Below are 8,117 nucleotides of genomic sequence, written 5' to 3' on the forward strand. Positions count from 1 at the left end.
TGTGTATTAACAAGTGGAACTGTAAAACAAGTGATGTATTTTTTTCATGTCCAATCAGTTAGTTGTGAAATTGTTTGCGTTATAAATATGTTTTTGAGCCATGCTGCGGCTCGCGTTGGTGCTGTTTGTAGGTTTGCCCCCCTCTGTTGTAGGCCAGACGGTATTGTTTAGCTGGCATGGTTCTCGTGTTGACTGGCGCCACTCGGTTTCACAAGCGTTGCCTGTCCGCTAGTGGCAGCACCGGCGGTTATCGATATGTAGTAACTGTTGCCGTATTTTTGGGGCGACGTCGTTCTTTTGCCGGGTCGTGTGAGTGGACCAGTTCGGTTGCGGACTCAGGAGGAGTCAGGTCCCAACACACTGGGACCACTGGTGGCACGCATGGACTACTTGATGGAAGAGCTTTGGTCACGATGGTGCACGACCTCGTCGTAAACCGGATCCGGCAAGCTTTAAGATGAGTGCATTTCAATCCAAGTAGAGAAACCTCCACCATTGTGATATCTTGCGATTCTCCAGTGACCTGGGTTCGTGTTGCTGCTCGTAGTGTTGCCGAGACGAAGAGCAGCGAGTGGAGTGCTTGGGGAAGGCGGATCTGATTAGCTTTCCTGGACTTCTAATTACCATTTATTGCGCTCAGTTTGTTACTATTTGTTAAGTTCAACCAGCGGCAATTTTTCTTGCCTGGTGGCCGCTAACGCCCCAGTTACCCGCCCTGATGGTTAGTGTGTGTAACGGCAGTGTACGTTTCCTCGCCTTGCCGCTGCTGTCCGGTGAGGCGTGTAGTTTTGACAGCTTTCTTTATTGTAGGCCTGTGGGTGATTCTTCTACTCTGGTGGTAGTGATTCCTTTCTCGTTCTGGGCGCTCTGAACACAGTATTCTGGGGACGTAGTGCAGAGCGCCGGTTCCGGCTTTGGCGTATTGTTCCATCGTGCATTCGGTTTATCGTACGTCAGGTAGCTTGAGCAAGATTATCATTAGTCATTCGTTAGACTGCCACTAGTCTCAGTTACCGTCTTGTGAAGTGAATGCAACTCTTCGTTGCCTATCTCAACGCTCGCGAAGGTGTTTGCTGCCAGGACCTTCTCAGAGGTCGATTCCTGGAGCACCGTCTGGATCAGTTGCTTGTTTTTTAATTAACTTTTGCTATTGGTTTTGCTGTTTTACAGTAAGTTTCAAAATTTTTTTATATTATTGCCGTTCCTGGCGTGTAAGGCCTTCAGCCGTGTCTGTGGTCATTTACCTTAAAATAGTAATTTGATATTTGTATTTTAGCAGTAAGAATTAAAATCTTATTTACTGCCATTCCTGGAGTCCGATGCCTTCTGCTGTGTTTGTGGTGACTTTCCTTTAATATTTCAATGCCTGTAATTTATAAGTTTTAAAGAATTCTTAATTCATTACCATTCCTGGCGTGTAAGGCCTTCTGCTCAGATCACAGTGGCTTGCTTTTAAAACATTATCTGTTGTATCTGTATTTAACGGTGATTTGCGAAATAGTAAATCACTGAAAACGCTATTATTTACACATTTGTTTATTCCTTCATTAATAACGTGTGGTATTTTTTATTTATTATTGAGTCTGGAATTATTGGTTTAAAATAAATTGTGTGTGACTGTAAAAGGCAACCAATAGTCACTGATTATAGCCCCGTCCACAATCGCAACCAAATCCTGCCTTTCTTTGACTACGAGGACCCAGTTTTCAAATGGTTGTAGCCGTACATGGGTTCCGATTCAAAATGTTATCTATTCAATCCGCTCTACAAGTCCTAGAAGCCTGTAACGGGAATTTCCGAACATATGTTCTCTGTTACAGTTCAAGTTTCTTTAAAGTCAGTTCCGCCATTAGACTTATTTTATTTGCAGTGTTACATTTACACGATCATGATTTCGGCTTTAAGTTGCCATCATCAAGTGTTTTAACGTTATACAGTGCCTAAGATGGCATACTGTCGTATAGTATATTTTAAATACGTCTAATGGCGGTACTGACCTTAAAGAAATATATTATGACTGTGGCCCCACATTATGAAAAAATTAGACTTCAAGTTTCCGCCGCTAGTCGGCGCTACTGCTGCTGTCAGTGGCAGCCTATTCAAACATCAAAGATGCAGAATGGCAGTAAATTAAAAAACCTACGATGGAGCAGGAATTGAAGAATGCAAGATGGCTATAGTTGGAAAATTTATTATGCATTGGAACAGAGCAGATTGAATGGAGACAGAGAAAAAAAGGATTGGGAGAGAACCCATCGCAATGCAACAGCATGGAATGCAAGACTCGTAATGGAATGGGTCGGAATCGGAATCGGCACAGAATGGAACTAAACAGATCGAAACATTATTCAAGAATGGAACAGAATGGAACGGCTACGAACAGAACAGAATGCATCACAGCAGAACGGTATTGATAGAAATTTCATTGGAAAATGGAATGCAACGGAACAGATTAGAACAGAATGTACCGTATCGGAATGGAATGGATCGGAATGGAATGAGACGGAATTAATTTTTGTAGTTTTCCACCAGCCCATCTTAGATTTTTTTTTAAATATCCCGCCACCAACATCTTGTGTTTTTAAATTTCCTGTTATCGCCTGCTTGAATTTCCAAATTTACCGCCAACGTCGGCGACTGCAGCACCACAACTGCAGCGCGCAATAGCGGTGGAAACTTGAACAACGTGCCGTAAAATATATGTGTTGCATTGTTTATTGAACAATAAGCAATGCAACACATTCCTTTTTCTGAAAGCAGGTTGATTTTATTCGTAATTCCAATATATCGTATTATTCCCCACTCTTTTCACCACAAACCCTATTTTTAAAGATAATTTTCGTTCAGTGAGACGTCCTTACACTACCTTACTGCGAGCATCTGCAGGCCCGCATATTGGTCGACATTGGAGTCAACCGCTTTGTGCATCAATAACCACTTCATCATCCACTTACTGCTTCCCGCAGATTGCATCCTTCATTGGGCCGAAAACGTGGAAGTCGGATGGTGCGATGTTCTGACTGTAGGGTGGCTGAAGAAGAACAGTCCAATGAGGTTTTGTGAGCTGCTCTCGTGTGCCCAGACATCTGTGGGGCCTTGCATTGTGATGGAGAAGGAAAAGTTAATTTGTATTTTTGTGGCGACAGACACCTGATATCGTTTCTTCAGTTTTATGAAGGTAGCACAAGATAGATTTTATCGTTGCGCCATGAGGGAGGACATGAAATAGAATAACCGCTTCAGGGTCCCAGAAGTTCGTAGCAATGACTTTATCGACCGCTTGTGCGGTTTTCAACTTCTTATTTGGAAGAGAGGTGGCGTGGTGACTATTCATTGTAGGTTGGACACTTGAACCTTAGCTTCGTCAATATTATTTGCAATGAGTGCCAGATCATCAGCAAAAGCCAAACAGTTTCCGCTGAGGCCATTTCTTTTGTGTCCAATTTGAATCCCATAACCTGGCGGTACGGTTGTTTTCCACTCTATCTTTTCCAGGACACAGTTGAAAATCAATGGAGAGAGCAGCTCACCTTGTCTCACCCCTGTACAGATTTCAAATGGTTCTGATAGTTCGACTCTGAACTTGACCTTTGACACTGTGTTATTTAAAGTGGCGCATATCAGATTGATTGTTTTCCTATCTATACCAATCTCGATCAATTGAGTCATACGTTTTTTGTAAGTCGACAGAGGTCACAACAAACGTTTTTGATTTTGTTTTGGCGTATGATATAACAGATTTCAGGTTATGGATCTGCTCTGCACAGGATCTTGATCTCCTGAAACCAGCTTGATATTCGCACAATTGTTGATCTGAGACTGGTTCTGTTCTGTTTAACAACAGTATGGAAAAGATCATGTACGTCGTTGGTAGCAAAGAGATTCCTCGGTAATTATTTAGATCATTCTTATCGCCTTTTATATGATGTGGGTGAATAATTGCTACGGTCCAATCTAGAGGTAGAGTTTGTTTCCCAAATCTTCACTATGATATCATGGAGATGTTTTATTGTATCATGATCTGCGTATTTCCACATTTCAGCCAAGATGCGATCATCACCTCCAGATTTGTTATTTTTCAAGCCTTGTATAGTTTTCATGATTTCATCTAATGTGGGAGGGGGACTATCTGCAGGAGGAACAGTAGGATAGAAATCAAGCTTTTCATTTGGATTTTCAGCATTCAGTAGGGATGAAAAGTAATTTCCAAAAGCTGCACCACACGATTTGTCAATCAAATTCAGATTCCCATCGATTACTATATTGGTACTCAGAGATAATTTAGCATAGCTACAGCTTCAGTGGGTAGAGCTGTTGGATATTGTGTATACTCGTTACTGAGTAAGGGATACATAATGACCTTGAAGCGTCATTTCGTTACTCCCTGGAAAGTTTTGTTACATGTTTTCTTCTCTTCAGGCAGCTCGTACCTGACTCACGCCGAGTAGCTAGTTGCTGTATTTCTCTATTTTCTTACTCTCAGCGAACGCTGACCGATGAAACTTTTTTCTCATTCCGATGTCTTCTTGTCCCGATGCAATTCGTGTCTGGTTCGATTCGACACAATGTGTAAGCCAGCAGTTCGTTACTCCCGTGTAAGTTCGACAAGCTGCGTCCTGTGAGTACGCGAGCATCAGATGGCGCGAGCGACTTATGCTTCAGCTGTCCGTATATGACAGCTAGCAGTTACCTACATACGTTTCTCACTATTCGTTCAAGTCGGATGTAAAATTAAATTCTGATTTGAGCTGAATAGATACATTATTTTTATACAAAAAAATAAATAAATAAATAAAAAGTTCGTATGGCATTGTTGGCTTGGAGATTCCATCCGGGATAATTCAGCCGTCTGGTGCGAACCTTTCTATTTGACGACACTTCGTATGAAACTGACTAATTTTTTATTATGAATTAAGTCCAAAAAGCTGCTTCTATTTTCAGATGTTTATTTAATCACGACAGGCCTGTTTCAGCACTGTAGCTATCATCAGGCGATCTGAAAGTAATTTTTTTATTTTATACTATTTTCTAGGGCAGATGGTAGCCTACTTGTCATATATGACATCGACAACCATACATTTATGGAATTCTTAACTTACTTATAACATCGCTGGTTAGTCACTCAAGAGTTTCTCTTACGTCTTTTAAAGTTATTTTATGACGTAGCCTGAATTTTATTTGTTGTGTGTGACAAATTTTTTGTTTGACGTTTAACCAACGATGTTATAAGTTTCCATGGTAGTGACTAACCAGCGATGTTATAGGTAAGTTAAGAATTCCATAAATGTATGGTTGTCGATCTCATATATGACAAGTAAGCTACCATGTGCCCTAGAAAGTAGTATATAATGAAACCATTACTTTCAGATCTCCTGCTGATGGCAATAGTGCTGAAACAGGCCTGTCGTGATTAAATAAACATCTGAAAATAGAAGCAGCTTTTTGGACTTAATTCATAATGTCTTTACAAGACTTACATCGAGCTGCCGGCCCATTGGAACCAAAGTTAATTAACTTTTGTTATATGATAATGGATAATTCTTTTTAATGGTATTTTGTGTGTGTGGTAATGTAAAGTTGAACTCGTGATTAGGGAAACAGTTAAGCACGTATTTAAGTTCGCAAGTAATCTCATAATTCTTGAAAAGTGATCAGTCGTGTAGACGTTAATCACAAATGCAACATTAAACTGCGTACTGCAACGATCGTGGCGAGAGTACAGTGTGTTCTTTTGTATTTAAGAAAACTGTTCTGTTAGCAATACAATAAATTACCAAAAATGCCCTGTCTGATATATATGTTTGTGTTGAAATGTGATAGTATCACACGTAAATTGTAAATGGTCTACCTGTTTGCGCAAAGAATAAACGCTGTGCTGCCGCTATCTCCAAACTATTGCAGCAGCTGCTGCTATGCTGGTAAAAAAGTAAAAATTCAAACTACTAGCAACGGGATGTGCAACATGTGCTTTAAACTGTAGAGATAACAACAAAACTTCTGAGCTAATGAAACTCATTACCGCATTGGTCATTGTCAACTAACGTTCTGTTGCTGAGAAACTGTACATGTGAAACTTGAAATAAAGACATGAATGCTCATTGATGGCAAAACAAAACTTTACGTCACTAAGAAACAATATTTTAACACGTTAAATGTTAAAAATTCACTTTAAATTAAGTGAAAAACCTGAAAAATTTCTCTTTACTTCCTTAGAAACACATATGCTATCCGTCTTTGAACAAAATCATTAAATCACACATTGTCACTCTATCATAAAGAAATCTCCAGTTCTAAATCCCTGAACAAATTAACCACTACGCTTGGATGTCTCAGCAAATGCGCTATCGCAGTACCTTTTGAAGTGTAGTGAATGGATTTACAAAATATCTCTCCATAAATGAAAAATATAAGAGACCTATTGCCAGCACGCAGCATGGCCTAAACACGTCTTAGTCTGTCACAAGATACAACTCGACAAACTCTCCCTCTCTCTCTCTCTCTCTCTCTCTCTCTCTCTCTCTCTCTCTCTCTCTCTCTCTCCCTCTCTCTCTCCCCCTCTCTGACTGTACTCCACTCACAAGCAAAGACTTTCGTACTAACAATCTCTCGCAGTACAATCACATCGGCAGAGATGTTGACCGCTATTACTCAGATGCTATTGTAGTTTTACTTTAACGCGTGACATCCAAAATATTACCAAAATTACAATTTCCTATATAAAACAGAATCCTTACACGGCGAGTTCCGCGTCGATGAAGATGGGGATCAGTTGATGAGCACGACACAGACACGCATCGCCCGAAACGAGAAAATTTCCGACCTGTCCAAGAACGGAACCCGGGACTCTAGTGATGTAACCACTCTACCTCGAACTGCGCACATTAATTCTGTTGTTGACGATTCTTCATGCATTAGTCCACGTGAACGATTATTTGGTACACAGTGCAGTGTAATCATCAAGCAGCAGAAAAGGAGCAAACAGATGTTTTTTTCAGAGGACAGCCATGAAATGAAGCAAAGTGAATTTCTGTCAACAGCTATACTGATTGAGGTCAGTATCAAACAAAAATTGAAAAGAAAAACATTTACACGTAATGACATTTAGTAACGGAAGTAACGAGTGAGGAACACTGTGTAAAGGATATGTGTCTCGACATTTCCGAACACAAAGGTTCCAAACATGGTCATTACTTTTACAGTCCTATAAAACTGGAAAGGAACAGAATCGAAGCAATTGAGGTGTGGTGCTATGGACGGATGTTGAAAAGTAAGAGGACTGGTTAGATAAGAAAAGAGATTTTTCGCAGAATCGGCAAGGGAAGGAACTTTTGAAATACATTGACAAGGAGAAGGAACAGGATGATGCGACATGCGTTAAGACTTCAGGGGAATAACTTCCTCGGTACTTCAGGCGGCTACAGAAGGCAAAAATTATAAGGGAAGGTAGAGGTTAGAATATACACAAAAAATAATCGACGACGCTGGGAATAAGCGCTTTTTTTATCATCATCAGTATGAGTGGTTTGATGCGTCCTGCAAAGAAATCCTATCCTGTTGCAACACCTTCGGCAACGGCCGTGCCGCAGTGGATACACCGGTTCCCATGAGATCACCGAAGTTAAGCGCTGTCGGGCGTGGTCGGCACTTGGATGGGTGACCATCCAGGCCGCCATGCGCTGTTGCCATTTTTCGGGGGGCACTCAGCCTCGTGATGCCATTTGAGGAGCTACTCGACCGACTAGTAGCGACTTCGGTCAAGAATACCATCATAACGACCGGGAGAGCGGTGTGCTGACCCCACGCCCCTCCTATCCGCATCCTCCACCGAGGATGACACGGCGGTCGGATGGTCCTGGTAGGCCATTCGTGGTCTGAAGACGGAGTGCTGTTGTTGCAACATCTTCATCTCAGAGTACCACAGAGTAAGTGCTACCATGACAAAATTATTTTCTATTCGCAATCGTCTTGGTCGTATTTGGTGACTGATACTAGATTAACGGTATCGACTCTTATGTATGATTGCCGGAACCGATATGTTGTCACGAAAGTAACACGTCACATGATACCAAGTCATCAAGGCGGGCGCTGACGATGAGACACATATGTCGACACTGCTA

General features: G+C 41.3%; 1 pseudogene; it reads left to right on the forward strand.

The window, feature by feature from the left end:
- Nucleotides 1-7,567: 7,567 nt before the first annotated feature.
- LOC124552913 lies at nucleotides 7,568-7,685 on the forward strand (annotated as a pseudogene).
- Nucleotides 7,686-8,117: the final 432 nt, after the last annotated feature.

The sequence above is a fragment of the Schistocerca americana genome, chromosome 10 (genome assembly GCF_021461395.2).
Source record: "Schistocerca americana isolate TAMUIC-IGC-003095 chromosome 10, iqSchAmer2.1, whole genome shotgun sequence".
Lineage (NCBI taxonomy): Eukaryota > Metazoa > Arthropoda > Insecta > Orthoptera > Acrididae > Schistocerca > Schistocerca americana.